Source organism: Astyanax mexicanus, chromosome 3, assembly GCF_023375975.1.
Source record: "Astyanax mexicanus isolate ESR-SI-001 chromosome 3, AstMex3_surface, whole genome shotgun sequence".
NCBI lineage: Eukaryota > Metazoa > Chordata > Actinopteri > Characiformes > Acestrorhamphidae > Astyanax > Astyanax mexicanus.
In genome coordinates, this window is record NC_064410.1 from 54,677,511 (window position 1) to 54,695,012 (window position 17,502).

Consider the following 17,502-nt stretch of genomic DNA (forward strand, 5'->3'; position numbering starts at 1 on the left):
TCAGTTGTGAATATTAGTTAATGTAAACCACTTTTTAAAATTCTGTTTGGTCATAGTTGCTGCTTTTTCTTCACACTGTGAAGCTTCAGCTCATCTCAAATCACTTCAAACCAAATTCTCAGTTAATCAGGCTTAGATCAGGGGATTGTGGAGGCCACTCGTTTGTAATTCCATATGTTTAATGTCTTTATTATTATTCTACAATGTAGAAAATACATTAAATAAAGAAATAAAGAAAAACGTTAAATGAGAATGTTTGTCCAATCTTTTGACCAGTACTGTATAAATAAATATAATATTTTATTATGAATGGACCAATAGAAATGCTCCAATGTTACATAAAATTAAATCTTAAAGTTTGTTCCCTTCAAAATGCAGTTTTACAAAAGGACAATTAGTATTTACCCTTTTCTTGAAGTTGTAAAATAATAAATAATTTTAAATGAAGATATATTTGTATGGAATCATTTTGAAACATTGTTTTTGTTTCATTTGTCATCTTGAAAATATATAAAGAACAACTTGTGCTTTTGGATTATGTTAAAAACATGGGAAAATGGGGCTAACATCACAGCAGATGTTTTTTTTTCTTTAAATAATATGTATAAACAGATTTACATAGAAGTAAATAAACCATAATTCAATGCTAGAAATTATTTCTTCTCTACTGGTAGAAAAAACTAAAGCTTGTACTTGTATGTTTGTTTTTATGTAACTTCAAAAGTAATACAAATTCTTAAAACAATATTGTGTATTTCAACTACATAATTTATATGTTTTTTATTTCTATAAATCATCACTGTCCAATGAAAAACAAGTTAATTTAATTTGAACAGACCAAGCGTCCCTTAAATTGTGCCAAATTTCTTGATGAATGCACCAATAGAAATACTTCAGAATTACCTGAAATGAACTGTTTTTACAATGACTCCTGTAAAGTTGCTGTTTTGGAGATGCTTGTTTTTTCATTGGACAGCGACAAAACAATTGTTGCCTATACTATTTATTTTATTTTATTTTATGAAAGCAAGGTCAGATTAGAGAACAATCAGTTTTTTTGTGTTTTCAGGAAGTGAAGTCTTCTTAAAGTGAAAAAAAAGTTTTCATGTACTTATAAGCATTCAAGTGGTTTCTTGAGTTCTTTATTGATAATTTTCTTTATTTTATAGCTCTCGAAAACAACCCTTTTAACATGTAGCCTTGGGTGCATTTTACTTTAATGGGTTGTTTAAAAGCAAATGCTTTTACTGCCTTTAATGTAATATATAAAAATGTATCCTTTCAACACAAGATAGATGTAAACTGTTGTGTAGCTGAAGGATAGAGTTATTAAAAGTTCTTTTTACCCTCCTCCCTGATTTTGTTTGTGCAGTGAAATAAACACAAATATATGGGACATCTTGACTGGTTATATTCATTTTAGTTAATTGTTAGATTTTACTATAAAGAGATGCTGTTAATGATGTGTCAGCACTCTGTTTTGCTGTATGCATATTTAGGTTCAGCTCCCCGTGTACCAAAACAACAGTTAATGGTTGACGAATTCCATCCTGTTTTCGTCATGTACATTATGCTCTGTCACGGTTTTGCCCTCCAGAGCTCCCTCTAAGATCTCAGTATGTGTGACAGAAAGGTAAAAGTCGGTCAATAACAGTCACATGATTGACGTACTTCCCAATATTAAAGTGTAAGACTTTATCCTTAGATTAATGGAGACATAAAAACGATTAATTTACGGTTGCAAGAAAATGTATGTGAACCCTTTGGGATTACTTGGATTTCTGCATAAATTGGTCATTAAATGTGTTCAGGTCTTCATCTAAGTCACAACAATAGACAAACAGTCTGCTTAAACTAACACCACACAAAATATTTAAACCACGGAGGTAAAGCCACTGCTGTCCCAAAAAAAACATTGCTGCAAGTTTGAAGTTGGCAAAAGAGCACCTGGATGTTCCACAGCATTACTGGCTAAATATACTGTGGACAGATAAAACCAAAATTGAGTTGTTTGGAAGGAACACAGAACGCTATGTGTGGAGAAAAAAAGGCACAGCACACCATCATCAAAACCTCATCCCAACTGTGAAACATGGTGGAGGGGGCATCATGGTTTTTGGCTGCTTTGCTGCCTCAGGGCCTGGACAGACTGCCATCATCAACGGAAAAATAAATTCCCAAGTTTAACAAAACATTTTGCAAGAAAATGTAATACCATCTGTCCACCTATTGAAGCTCAACAGAGGATGAATGATGCAACAGGACAGCGACCCAAAACATAGAAGTAAATCAACAACCGAATGACTTCAACAGAAGAAAATACGCCTTCTGGAGAGTCCTGACCTCAACCCAGTTGAGGTGCTGTGGCATCATGACCTCAAGAGAGCGATTCACACCAGATATCCCAAGAATATTGCTGAACTGTAACAGTTTTGTGAAGAGAAATGGTCCAAATTTCCTCTTGACTGTTGTGCAGGTCTGATCTGAAACTACAGAAAATGTATGGTTGAGGTTTTTGCTGCCAAAGGAGGGTCAACCAGTTATTAAATCCAAGAGTTCACATACTTTTCCTACCCTGCACTGTGAATGTTAACATGTTGTGTTCAATAAAACCATGAAAACGTATAATATAAAAGTATTAGTTTAAGCAGACTGTGTTTGTCTATGGTTGTGACTTGATGAAGATCAGAACACATTTATTTACCAATTTATGCAGAAATCTAAGTAATCCCACAGAGTTTACATACTTTTTCTTGCAAAGTAAAAGTCTCCATATAAGCTAACAGTGCTGTCAGACTAGCGTGCAGCAATTCAGACCATCTTTATCCACCAACAGTTTGTTCAAGCTTTCCTGAAAACACACAGAGAAGTAAATACAGATGGTGTGACAACTAACTGTGAGGAACTGGAACATATCGTGGAAGGCAAACCCTGCTTTAAGCTTTTAATCTGGTCCTTTAGCACAGTTTAACCACTAGACCAGCTGAGTCATTTGATGGAATCACTGGCAGAGGATTTTCCAAATTGATATTGGAAAGTTTCCTGTGTCAAGCAGAAAAAAACAAAAAACGGGCAAACATAAGAATCTGGGACACTTTGTCAAGAACCAAACTGTGATGACTAGTGGGTCAGAATATCTCCAAACCCCCAGGTAGGTCTTGTGGGGTGTTATACAAACTGGAAAACAGGAAACACCTGGAGAAGGAAACGAGGGGGCGGAGTAACAAAGGAGACAGGTGAGAACACTAATGACTAGGGCGGGGCTGGGGTGGAGTCAAGACAACAACAAAACAGGGCCATGTGCTAAAAGAGCACATGGTTAGGAACACATGACAGGAGAACAAAGGACAAAAGAACATGGGACTAAAAAAAAGGAAAAAAACACAAGACAGACATGGGCTAAGGTGTGACAGTGTCACTCTTGATTATTGAATATTGATACAAAATTCTATTTTGTTTATTCATTAAGCAGCTCATTTAGAGTTTTTTTTCTTATTGTGATAAAATTATAATGACACATGACTAAATATTTTAAGATTAAAAATCTGATGATACATAAATGATACAACAGTTTTTTATAACCTGTATTTTAAAATGATCTCAGAACTACTTACATTAATTAATTAACAATGTATCATTAACCCCCAAGATTTTTGTCAATAGTCTGCCTGACATTACACCACTGAATCTTAAGGATTTCTATTTAAGGATTAAAGCATAAAAAGCTTTCATGTTTGATAAGGAACATAACTGAAAAGCATAATTGTAATTATAAAAAAATATGTAAGTAAATCTAATATAAGTCAAAATATAATAAATAAAACAATAAAATGTGCTCTTTCCTGAACTTCATTTTAAAAGCAATATTTTCCTGAATACAAATCAACCAGTTCATGTCCTCCAACCCTTTAGTTGCATTATGTTTGTCTGTTTTTTATGTCTATTTTTAAACCTGCAGAATTTGGGTCGATTCCTGTTACTGATCTGAAATTATTAAGTTGAGTAGAGAGAAAACAGGCAGCTTCTCAGCTTCTTAGAGTGTAAATAACTTATTTTACTGCAGAAAAAAGGGTTTTGTATCATCTACACTTGAAGCCTGTATATGGGTCAAGGCATTTTAGCATTAGAATTGTTAAAATTGTTGGAACAGATCTGTGGAAGGAGAAAGTGCACAGTTTTTCAAATGTTATGCAGCTTATTATCACATATTGGGATGCTATTGTATAGAAATTTTACAGGACAGCATGGCTAGAGAGAAATAAATAAATGTACAGATTTCAGCACAATAGCCTATTGTCACCTAAACAGAGATCTCTTTAAGAGCACCCTGAACATATCAGTCAGACCTTACCATCTGCTTATATCTTTAAAAGATCTTAAAAGTTATTTAAAATGTCATTTTCTTCCATTTGCAGTATGAATTTATTATCAGAGTGCATCCCAACTCAAGCCCTAAGGTATATATATTTTCAGAGTTCCATAATAGCAGGCTGTTTGTGAATCCCTCCAGATATCATTGAGATACCAGCCTGTAGTGAGGTGGCACAGAGTGACTAAACTTGCTGTTGTCAAGGAGCTCCTTTGTGACTCACATGTCACTGATGGACTGGTACAGCAGGCAGGTGCAGCACTATCAGCAGCCTCAAAATAGACCCACAAACCAGCCTGGCATAGAGAGGAGGAATTGCACAGCTTCTCTGGGGCTTATCAGAAATGCAGTGAATGACTGTGTACGCAAGAACAGTGAAAAACAGCTACAATTCTTTAGTACTGATATTCTTTAGTTTTATATACAGGAATCATTTTTTGTATCTTCCAGATAAACCTTTTGTTTTTTCCCCCAAAAAACAAATGTTATTAAATCAGTTCTAAATAATAATACCAATAATATAAATTCTCACTATTGATAGTGCTTGATGTATAGTTTTAACACAATTTTAAACTCAGGATATGAGATAAATAACTATTAGTCTTCACTCTTGTTGTGAAGTTCAACTTAAATTACCATTTATTAATTCTAATTTTTAATATTTGGACTCTACTAACATTCATAAAATCAATTGCATAGAAACTTCCTTTTCTGTAGAATATGTAAATTCAATAATTATAAAGTATACATTTTACATTTGTTCCTATGTCACTGTTCAGTTATATGCTACAAATTTCGCCTGCCATTATTTATATATTTTTAAAACTCCATGTTATTCTGTTGTTAGAAAAACTTCGATCACTAAGATTGCAAAAAATGTGGATCTTGGAAATAACAAATTTATAGGAGAGAGAAAAAAAAACATTGTTAACTTTAAATAGAAGTCAAAGTAAAAATATTTCTTAAAAACTTATTAATGCTTTAAAGAGGACATGTTAAGTAAAAACTCACTTTTTGTGTGCTTTTGTATTTCCACTTGGGCCTGGACCGTTTCCTGTGTCAGGAATCATATGTTTCTTTAAGCTATTTGGATGCTCTCTTACTGTGATCTCACAATAAGAAAACCTGCATATAAACTGACTCCAACACTCACCTGCCAACCACCACCAGAGCCCCACCCACTAGATCAGCTGAAGTTCCGCTATGTTGGTCCTTTTGGTTGAACACCTGAGACAGTACACAGCAGGATTAGCCTGCAGACTTCGTCTGAGGGAGGGATCTGTACCTACTCTCCGTGGAAAATCAGCAGATGAGGGAGAAATTTTGTGCTTCTGTTGCAGTTAAGCATTAACCAGCTTGTTCATATTTTGCCATTTAACACAAACTAACACTGACGTGAAGTAAACCCTTAGCGTAAACATGGGGCGTGGTCAGCAGCAGCTTATTTGCATAAAAGTGACAGAGACTGCTCATGAAACGGCAGGTGAAATCTCTTTATGTGAGAAAGATTTTGTGTAAGGAACTTCATAAACATGTTTTGTATATTCCATTGACCTATTCTAGTGTGTGTAAAAACAGGTATAGTATGTCTGCTTTAAATAATTTAGAAACATTTATATTGGTGCACTTGTAATGAAATTTTTCCATAGAAAAAAAACGATGCCAGATTCACACTGTCAAAATGTCAAAGATGATAAAAATTTAGATTTTTGCTTGACAGCAATGATATATACAGTATCGTCTTTCAGTACAAATTGCCCTTGCTTCTTTAGATTTACTAAATTTTCTGAGAATAAGAGTACTTGTTTAGATCACACATTTGTTCAGCTTACAGTTATAAGTGCTTCCTAATCCACCACACCGAAGTCCCCTCAGTGCCACAATTGTTAAAAAGCCTCGCTATAGCTCTCTAAAATGGCTAAAAAACAGACAAAATTGCCCATTTGCTGCCCTTCTTATAGGAAAAGAACTGATGGGTGATGATGTGCCCTCAAGATCAAGAAAATGTCAGTAGAAATGGTCCCATTATGAAGTGCCTTCCATGCCACCTCTAACAGACAGTATCCTAAAGGTTGCTCTTTCCAGTAGAGGAAATTGGATGTGGTGCAGTAAATGTGTATGTGTCTGTACAGTACAAGTCAAAAATTTGGACACACCTTAAATTGAATGTTTTTCCATAAAATGTTAAAATGTTCTACATTGTAGATTAACACTAAATTCATCCAAACTATTAAGAAATCCATATGAAATAATTTAGTAAATAAAAAAGTGTTAAACAAAGCAGAATATGTTTTATATTTTAAATTCTTTACAGTAGCACCTCTTGTTTAGATAGAGAAAGATTTGCACATCTTGGCTGGATTTTCTCAGTCAGTTTTATGAGGTAGAGTCACCTGGAATTCAGGCTTTCAGTTTCAGTTAATTACTTTCTTCTAATTTCTTGCCTCTTAATGTGTTTGAGAGCATCAGTTGGAAAGTTGTGAAGAGGTAGAGTTACAGGTATACAGTGGTTAATGTAATTGAGTAATGTTCTATTCCAGGGGTATTTCATTAGAATTCAGTTCGGTCCAAGATTCCAAAATACTATTCAGTATATTTCAACAATATTTATTGTTTTAAATAGGCCCGTCACAATAATTCCATTATCGACTTATCATACAATAAACGGAAACACCCTCAATAATTTTATTTTTATTTTTTTTTTACTTATTGCTATATTTATTCTATTTGATTTTATTTAAATTAGATTTAGGTCTGCCTGTCATGATAATTACATGATTGACAAATCGTACAATATATTAAGAAATGTATGCTGAGCTTGGCCAAAATATCAGCTTTGTTAAAAAACAGCAGTAATTATTTTATTTAATATTATTACTGTTAGTATTTTTTTTTAATAAATGTAGCATTTTAATTTATTTTTCTGGTGCGCACCATCTAAAATAGCCTTTATTCTTTGACTGCTACTTCTCACTGCTTGCTTCGCCTGTGTGTGCTCCACGCTCCCTCATCTGCACAGATCTGATTGGCTGAGAAGAGCGTTTGGTGATCTTACAGCACACGTGATTGGTCTGTGACCACATGTATGCCGTTAAGACAAGAAAAGTTCTGCCGCTTTAAATAAACACTGTCAGAATTAAATCGGTTTATCGGTTTGGGTCCGCATTGGACAATGTCTGGGTTCGGATGTGCTGTCTTATAGATCTAGGTCTCACAAAAGGATAAACTGTATTAAAGCTGTGAAAATTATTTCAAGTCTATTCTGATAACATAATCTCAGACTATTCTATCGTACGTGGTGTATCCTAGCTTTTGCACGCTGGCGGGGCCACGTGTCATGCACCCTCACCTTTTGTACAGCCTGAGTTTCATAACTGATCCTCCAGATGTGTCTGTAAGCAGATCTCAGATCCGCTCTTGGTCCTCCTGTTAAAGAAAGCAGCTAAGAACTGAATGTGAGGCCTTGAGATGAAGATGAATGAAAGTTGCAGAGTCTGAACGCTGAAGGCCTCAGTGTTTTAAATGCAGTGAACGAGTGGGAAATATAAAGCACTGAGGTCTCAGCCTGCATCCACAGTGTATTGCAAACGTGCCTGGATCCAGACTGACGCAGATTTCAGCCTTGCCCCCTGCGACTGCCTTTGCCAGCTTTCATAATCATGTTTCTGATTGGTCAGAAAGTCTACCGCTCTCAAGACTTTAAAACAACTGAGCTGAAATAACAGCAAGACATTTCATATTTGGATAGATGTACAAACAAACAGGCAGGCGGAAGCTGACTCAAATACACATATTAATAATTTAATCAAACAAGTAAACACAGATTTAGATGACTGTACTCGTGAAGATGTGAGGTGGTGTGAATAAGCTAGATACGCTTTGGCAGACTCTTCAAAAAATTTAAAAACAGAAGCTTCCTAATACTTATTATACCACAGTTAGTTCCGACCCTGCAATGTGATTGGTTGAGAGGCGTTTTGTGAGTGACATTATCAGCCAGTAGTGCACTGTAAACGAAGCTCTCCATGTATTACACCACAACATACAGGTAGTCTGGCAACGATGCAGTGCTTACAAGCCAAATACAAACTAAGTGCGATGTCATTATACACCACTGGGAGCTGCTGTGTCCCATAGAGGCACAGTAAAGAAACCCAATGTCTCCAATAGTCGGCGCAGGCAATAACTCGATCCCATAAATACATTAGCACAGCGATTTAAAAAAAAAAAAAGTATTATTACACACATTATGAGCCACCAATATCAGGTTATAAGTGTTTATTATAAAAATAAAAGCTTCAGTGTTTTTAAAAGTCCTGGGCATCCAGGAGAAATATATAACATACTTACATAAAATGAGAATTCCTTGTCACATTTTACTGTATGTATGTTTATTTGCATTTGTTCGAATCATATGTGGTGCTTTTTCAGGCAAAAACACTCACATTGCTGAGATAAATGAATTAGTGTAATTTGCTTAGGTGCCTAAAACTTTTGCACAATAATGTATAAGTAAAAAAAATCATTGTCACTTTGCAATAAAAAATAAAATAAGTGTTTTCTGACATTTTTCTTAGTTCAGTAAACCTATGATCAAATATTTTCTCTCTTCTATCTCAACTACAATGCTATTTTCTGAAAGGCACAGCAAACGGGAAAACGGTTTCCATAGTGAAACATGTTACATCGTGTGCTTTATGAACAGTGAAGGTCAACATGCAGTCTTCTGCGTGCAGTAATATGTTGTACCGTGTGCTCCACGTCTCCACCCTGCAGACAGAACTGTGCAGAACACTGAGAGGTTTCTCATGAAAAGAGCCGAGGAGCTGATTGAGGAAAAGCTGTTCATTAAGAAAGACGTCATCTGCTGCTGTAGTTTGTTAACTGCATGAATGTCATGTTGAAAGGAAGTGGGCAGTAAATTCAGTAAAAGGAAATGTCTGGCCTGAGTTTGAGAAGCTCTCGCGTTGGATTAAAGGACCAGGCTGATTCTGCAGCACTAGAGTCTCTGTGTGTTCATCACATTCTGAGTTTCTGGAGTTTACCCCTCAGGAGGTAAATGTACACAGGAGGAAGATCCCTTTTATCAAGCTGTTCTCAAAATTTAAAAACATAAATTCACAGACTAGCAATTCCCGCATGGAGGAAGTCATCACTAGTGTAGTAATATTAATGTAGAATCATTAGTGTACCCTTAAACAATGGATTAGTTTAATCCTTACACCAAACAATCATAACATTAAAAAAAAACCCTCCTAAAATATTGTCTAACTCCACTTTGTGCTGCCAAAATAGCTCTTCCACCTTCAGACATGGGGCCCTATTTTAGTGATCTATAGGTGAGCCTTCAACCTTGCACTGTGCAGCTTGATTTAAGGCGTGTCAGTGTGTCTTTGCTATCATAATGACAGAAAAAGTACACCTTGCACGTCTTGAAATGTATAAAAGACATGACTAATTCTTAATGAGGGGGCGGAGTTACAAATGAGACACAAGGTGACAACACTAATGGCTTGGGCAGGGCTAGAACAATAACAAAACAATGCCATGTGCTCAAAAAAGCACACAGCTGGAAACACAAGACAGGAAAACAGGGCAGGAGCACAGAAAACCAAAAGAGGGAAAAACACAGGACAGACACAGGCTAATATGTGACATTACCCCCCCTCAACGGCGCCACTACCAGAGGCGCCGAGAGAGAGGGAACAGAAAAACAAAAGACAGGGCTAGACAAGACCTGGGGACGAACACAGGGGCTGCAACAGAGTCAGGAAACTAGACAGGGGGTACTAATTTGGACTGGAACAGAGACTGGACAGGTGGTAGAAACAGAGACTGGACAGGGGATGAGAACAGAGACTGGACAGAGGGCTGTACATTGGACAAGGACACAGACTGGACAGGGGGCTGAACTAGAGACTGGACATGTGGCTGGACATTGGACAAGGATGCAGACTGTACAGGGGGCTGGACATTGGGCAGGGATGCAGACAGGTCAGGGGACATGAACAAAGACTGGACAGGGGGCTTAGACTGGACAGGGGACAAGGACTGGACAGGGGGCTGAGACTGGACAGGGGACAAGGACTGGACACGGGGCTTAGACTGGACAGAGGGTTGGACACTAGACAGGGATGGAGACTGGACAGTGGCCGGGAACTGGGACTGGACAAGACGGGGCAGGGGAACTGGGACAAATACACTTACTGGGACTGGTGATAGGGACGGGAATAGAAAAAACACTGGGGACAGGAACGGGAACAAACACAGACACGGGGACCAGGACAGGGAGAGACATGTGTACAAACACACATAGACTGGAGCCCAGGACTGGTGAAGTTCAAAGTCTGTGGAACCAGCCTGGGCAGAGTTCGAGGGGCTGAAGCAGGAGATCTTGGAGAAGGTCTGGAAGCACACAACCTGGGGGTGTGCTTAGTTCTGGGAGCAGGCACAGGGGCGGCCGGAGCCGCGGGCACAGGGTCAGAGGCGGCCGGAGCCGCGGGCACAGGGTCAGAGGCGGCCGGAGCCGCGGGCACAGGGTCAGAGGCAGTGGGTACCACGTGGGCGGCAGGCACTGCTGGTGCTGGAGCTGAGGCTGGAGCAGCGAGAGGTGCTGGAGCTGGAGCTGAGGCTGGAGCAGTAGGAGCTGCTGGTGCTGGAGCAGCGGGAGCTGCTGGGGCTGGGGCTGGAGCTGGGGTAGCAGAAGCTGGAGCTGGAGCTGGGGCAGCAGGTGCTGGAGCTGGAGCTGGGGTAGCAGATGCTGGAGCTGGGGCAGCAGGTGCTGGAGCTGGAGCAGAGGCAGCAGGTGCTGGAGCTGGGGCAGCAGGTGCTGGAGCTGGAGCAGCAGGTGCTGGAGCTGGAGCAGCAGGTGCTGGAGCTGGAGCAGCAGGTGCTGGAGCTGGAGCTGGGGCAGCAGGTGCTGGAGCTGGAGCTGGGGCAGCAGGTGCTGGAGCTGGAGCAGCAGGTGCTGGAGCTGGAGCTGGGGCAGCAGGTGCTGGAGCTGGAGCTGGGGCAGCAGGTGCTGGAGCTGGGGCAGCAGGTGCTGGAGCTGGGGCAGCAGGTGCTGGAGCTGGGGCAGCAGGTGCTGGAGCTGGGGCAGCAGGTGCTGGAGCTGGGGCTGCAGGTGCTGGAGCTGGGGCTGCAGGTGCTGGAGCTGGGGCAGCAGGTGCTGGAGCTGGAGCTGAGGCAGCAGGTGCTGGAGCTGGAGCTGGGGCAGCAGGTGCTGGAGCTGGGGCAGCAGGTGCTGGAGCTGGAGATGGGGCAGCAGGTGCTGGAGCTGGAGCTGGGGCAGCAGGTGCTGGAGCTGGAGCTGGGGCTGGGGCAGCAGGTGCTGGAGATGGGGCAGCAGGTGCTGGAGCTGGAGCTGGGGCAGCAGGTGCTGGAGCTGGAGCTGGGGCTGGGGCAGCAGGTGCTGGAGCTGGGGCAGGAGCAGCTGAAGCTGCTGGTGCTGGAGCTGGAGCTGAGGCTGGAGCAGCGGGAGCTGCTGGTGCTCTTGAAAATCTGAGCTTCAGTAGCTCAACGAATCCCTCCACAGTCTTTGCCTTTTCAGGCCTTTGGTCAGACACAATGTCCGCCCATTGTGAAGCCCTACCCCTCAATAAAGTCTTGACAAAAAGTACCTTTATAAGTTCTGGAAGGGTAGGGCACAACAAATGGTCGAGGTAGAGGGAGCACTGCACAATGAAGCCCTCACAGGTCCCATGTTCCCCATCATATTCACAGGGGGAAGACATCAACGAGGGTAACACCAGCGGCTGTTCGTCTTGAAGCTTGGAAACAAGGCTCTCCAAAAACTCCTGCTGTTCCTGCATTGCCGAATACAGACTTGCTACATCCTCAGAAGGTCGCGCTTTATGTAACAAGGAGGAGGCAGGATGTAAGCGCAAGTCAGGTTTATTCTCCATATTTACAAAATAAACTAACAAAACACTAAGGAAGAACTATAAAGAAAAAGGTTACTGAAACAAACACTATACACCAGAAGATAAACTAAAAGACTGAAACAAACAGGCCAAAATAACAAAGAAACAAACTACATAAAGCAAACCTGGAAAACTGAAGACAAAAAACACAACAGGTCTGAGGCTAAACAAAACATTAAAACACAATCTGGAAAGATTAACAGGACACGGTCAAACAAAAAGCGCGACAGAGAACAATGGATCACATGAGGTATTTATACACAGGCACACACTAGGGACACCTGTGGAAGTAATGAGGGGGCGGAGTTACAAATGAGACACAAGGTGACAACACTAATGGCTTGGGCAGGGCTAGGGCGGGGCTAGGGCGGAGACAGAACAATAACAAAACAATGCCATGTGCTCAAAAACGTCTTTCAATGGAAGTCAATGTAAAAAGAGTTTATTTCAGGTCATTTTTAAATATTTCTATTGGCCCTTTTATCAAGACATTTTGGCATAGAGTAAGAAACAGTTTCTCTGTTCAAACGAAGTAGTAAACTAAAAATGGAGATACTTGGAGAGCAATGATATATATAAAAATGATAAAACATTCTATATCATTTTTATTCTTATTCTATTTAGGAGGATAGGAAGATCCCATCAGCAGTTTTCAACAGTGAATTTTCTTGTGTGCTGTTTTCTGTTATCATATTATTTATTACATTACTTTGAGGTCAGATTGAAGTGAAGTACAGTTATTGAGAAAACTCCACATTTAATGAACTTTAAAAAGCAATTTACTTATGAAGTATTATTATTATTATTATTATTATTATTATTATTATTATTATTTAGCAGAAATATCAAAACTACAACATGAATTTTACTGGACTAAACTCAAAGATATCAATCACTCTTTACACATGATTTCTTTTCACTGGTAACCCTTCAATAGGGCTTAGTATTAATTACTAATAGTTTATTATAATTTACAGTTAAATTATAGTATTTTCTTGTACATAAAAGAAATACTGTATAAGTAATGTTAAACAGCACTCATGAACATTTGCTACTGATTTGAGAACTCTTATTTTATGTATTTTCTCAGTACATGCAGCATGACGAAGCTATGTTGAAGCGAATTTCAGCTTGGACTCATCATTCAAACTTCATATTTTCCATTTTTCCACTGCAGGGTATCTTTTAAGGTGGCTCTCGCAGTGTTATTGTGTTCTATTTAACTGATTAATATATTAAACATTTAAAACCCCACCTAAAATTACATTTCAAACAAACCAAATTGTTACACTACAATATGTGTGCCATGTATTCTGTTGTAATAAGCCTTCTTATTTTTGCGTCACCTAATATGGCACGACTACGTCTGCCAGAAAAGCTTTCCATTAAAGGAAATTTAAGCTCACTCCACCCCCACCCACTTGAACATTACAGCTTTAATGTGCTAGGAAACATCAATTTACTGACAATTACTTCATTAATGAATCATATCTCTTAAATTCGATTTTCTTAGTTAATTTGTTCAGCATGAAAATAAATAGTCCCACAGAGAGGTACAACACACCTAGAGTTACTGACATGCAGCCACATAAACATGCAGCCCCATAAACATACTCAACCAGGGCAACCAGGACACCAAGTAGTCCAGTGGAGCACAGTGTTGTCAACTGGTCATCCTTTCTCTGGGTGGGTAGATGGTGCTCTCTCTCCCCTCATTACTTCTAGTATGATGTTGGTCAACACATGCTTCTGTTAGCTGATGTAGCAGCAGTGTTCATTTTGACAACAAATTTAGATTTAGTTTTAGTCATAGTCTTGTGACGAAAAAAATTACATTTAGTTTTAGTCATCATTTAGTCCTCTGAAATGTTTTTAATTTTAGTCTAGTTTTAGCCCACTAATTATTATAAGAATATAGTCGACTAAAACTACAGTCAAGTTAGTCAACTAAAATGTCGCTACTAAAAAAGAGATGGGTATTGATTGGTTGACTTCGCCGCTTGTCCCGCCTCCCCACCTACGCTTTAGTAGTAGTGATGGGATCTCGTCCTAACTGGTCTCTACCTTTCACAAAACTAAATCAGTTTTGATTGTATGTCGTCCCTGCCAAACATTTTCGTCTCGTTTTTATTTTTTTTATGCTGTTTTTATTTAGTTATCGTCTCGTTTTCGTCTTGAAAAAAAGGTTTCGTTGACGAAAACTATGACAAAAATTATTCGTCAACGAAATTAACACTGTGTATCAGAGCTAGGTAGCTGCGCTTTCCTCCGAGTGTGCTGGCTACCCAGTGATTCTGCATCAGCAGCGGCTGGAAAAGAGTGGTTGCAGGCTTCACATGTAGAGTCAGGAGCATGTGTAGTAACAGAACCAATTCATATATAGGCAGCCTCACAGTGCTGGGGTCCCTGTCTGGGTGGATTTTCTATGTTCTCCCCGTGTCTGGGTGGTTTTCCTCCAGGGACTCTATTCTAAAATGTCCAGAAAATTGGATACCTTAAAGGTTTCATTCCGCTAAAATCTACTTTTTCTTGTTCTTTGTATAATACAATAGGTCTCTCTGAGTTGTATATGGATGCTGCATATAAAACTGTTTCTTAGCCTCCCTTATCTGCAGTATCTAGTAAAAGAAAATCCTCAGAAATACAATTTGATCATAGAGAAGTCAGGGTGTATACGTCAGCCAGTGAGTTTATGGCTTGGCTCAGGACCGCCCACAGGCAGCGCTGAACCCGAGCTACAGCCGAAGGAGCTATAGCTAAGGAGGAGCTTACTAGTTAGCATTAGCTATCTTGTGTAAGTGACTGTAGGTTTAAATCGAATCCCCGGTTGATTCTGCACTTTCCCAAGACCTTATATATACACTAGGGAAGTGCAGTTTGACAAGACAGCTCAACTTGACAGAACACAGGTCAAGTGGGTGCGGTTCGCATCAAATTTTATGATATAGAGCAGACTCTGGGGCTTCAACGTGGTGAAACTGCCCAAGCATAAATAAAATAAAGCAGGGCTAAAAAGAAACACCAGAGCACTTTTTTTCACAAAAAACAACTGAAATGGCTTTCATTCATACTGGAAATCACAATTAGACATTTTAAAATTAATGAAAAAACGATGGCATGAGACCTTAAATAATTGCCCAAACCAGGTGAATGGTTGTTTCTGGTTAAGAGTATGCTGTGCATGATTGGCTGCCAATTCTTACTAATGTGTGTAGTAAAATAAGTAATTGTAAGCGGCCTTAAGTTTTTGAAAGGAGCTATATAAATGTAATCGTAAGTAAGTAAATATGAATCAAAATTGAGTAAATGGTCTTTCAAATCAGATATAAAAATGGGTACATTTATAAATGAACAATGTGCATTTTGCAGACATCACACCTTTCCTGAATCATGGGATTCCCCCTGCATATTGCATATTGATCGTAGCTCCCTGAAGTCTGCATGAATATGCAATATCCTGAAACACAGAACATTGTGTATGGGGTTCCTCCTTGTGCATAGTAGACTGATCAGTGAGCTCTGTCGTTGGGATTTATTATGAAGTGCATAATTCTTGCTTATACTGCCCATGGTGAGCAATTGATCAATACTGAAATATTATATAATCACTGGTGGACTCAGGGGGTTCCATTGGGGGGGGGGGGATGGGGGCGGTCAACCGCCCCTGCAATTGTGCCTTCATGCTCTAAAGTGCTCTCTATTGTGGCCAAAAAGAGACAAAGTGCCCCACTGGCTGCTCTTCCTCTGGGAAAAAAGTGATGATGTGCCCTCTGGATCATGAAAAGTTTGATATGAGTGTGTCTTAATGGTAATCTATGGATGCCCTTGTGCTCCTCAAATAGAAATCTGTGCAATTATGAAGTGCAGGTTACGTGACCCTCTAATGGAGAAGTGCCTCACCAGTGGATTAGATGTAAAAGCAGTGCTGTAAAGGTATTACCAAGGGCATTGAATAAGAGGAAATTTCCAAATGAAGGCTCTGTCAGTAGAGAAAATGTAATGTGGTGCCCTATAGGTGATCTGATTAAAGGATACATTGCATTTAATGGTAATAAACAAAAGTAAACTCAAGTTTGTTAATTAATTGCAGTTGTTTAATGTGCATATTAGTTAGTTGCTTTCTCCATAAATGGATTTTGCAGGGTTGGATGTCTGAATTTGTACCACTGTATGTTTCAGTGTACTGAAAATCATTTTTCAATATCTCAATATTCTCTTAATTACTCAGAATCTCACAGAAACATGTGGACCAGGTCTTGGAGAAGATCACATTGTATCTTCTAGATTTGAAGAAGGTCTAGTGAGAGTTAATAATGAGAAATAAACATTATAGCTCATGTATTACTGGACATTTTTGTTGCTGTAGGTGATCGACTTCTATCTGTGAGTGAGTGAAGAGATTTGTTTTTGTACTGAGTTATATAAAGACAGAATTATATTATTTTAAAAGTTAATAGGTTCAAATGAGGTGCCAAAGAATGTATTTACTGAGTATTTAAGTTGCTCTTTGATGCATGAACTGTAAAATGCTCAGTTGCAGTTTTACAAGCCTATGTACCAGCCTGTTACTTTACTGCAGAATGAAACTAATGCTAATTTGCCTTTTATTAAGGCTTTGTGGAAGAAAATGATAAGCTTTGCTTTAATTGGCTGTTTTATGGCAGTATGATGGCCCATAGCCACATAGCACAACAAAGCATAACTTATTCTAGCATTGTTTTTCAGAGCCCATCTAACTGACCACTTCTCTATTTTGAGGAGACATTATTGTCTTTAATATTGTATTTTAAGTTATTCCATGAACAAAGAATTATAGGTCTAAATACATTTTAAATATTTATTAATATACAGTAATATAAATAATGAAGTCATCCAGACTATGAAGGAACACATAAGGTATCATGAAGTAACTTAAAAGTTTTGCACATTTTAAATTATAGTCTGTATTTACAATTAAAGTGAATAGTAATAATACTGTTACTACTGGTTTAGGAATTCATTAATGCACAATTACCTGCATAATATTTATGCTTTTTAGCTTTTACATCTGCACATCATACCCCTTATTTGCTTTTTTAATTATTATATGTCTTTTATCTTTATACTGTTATATAGCCTATATCTCTCATCCTATTTATGATTTTTTTTTTTTGCTTTTTGAATATTGTTCCTTGCTCTTATTGCTATCTATTATGAGGTGCTGTTAACTTG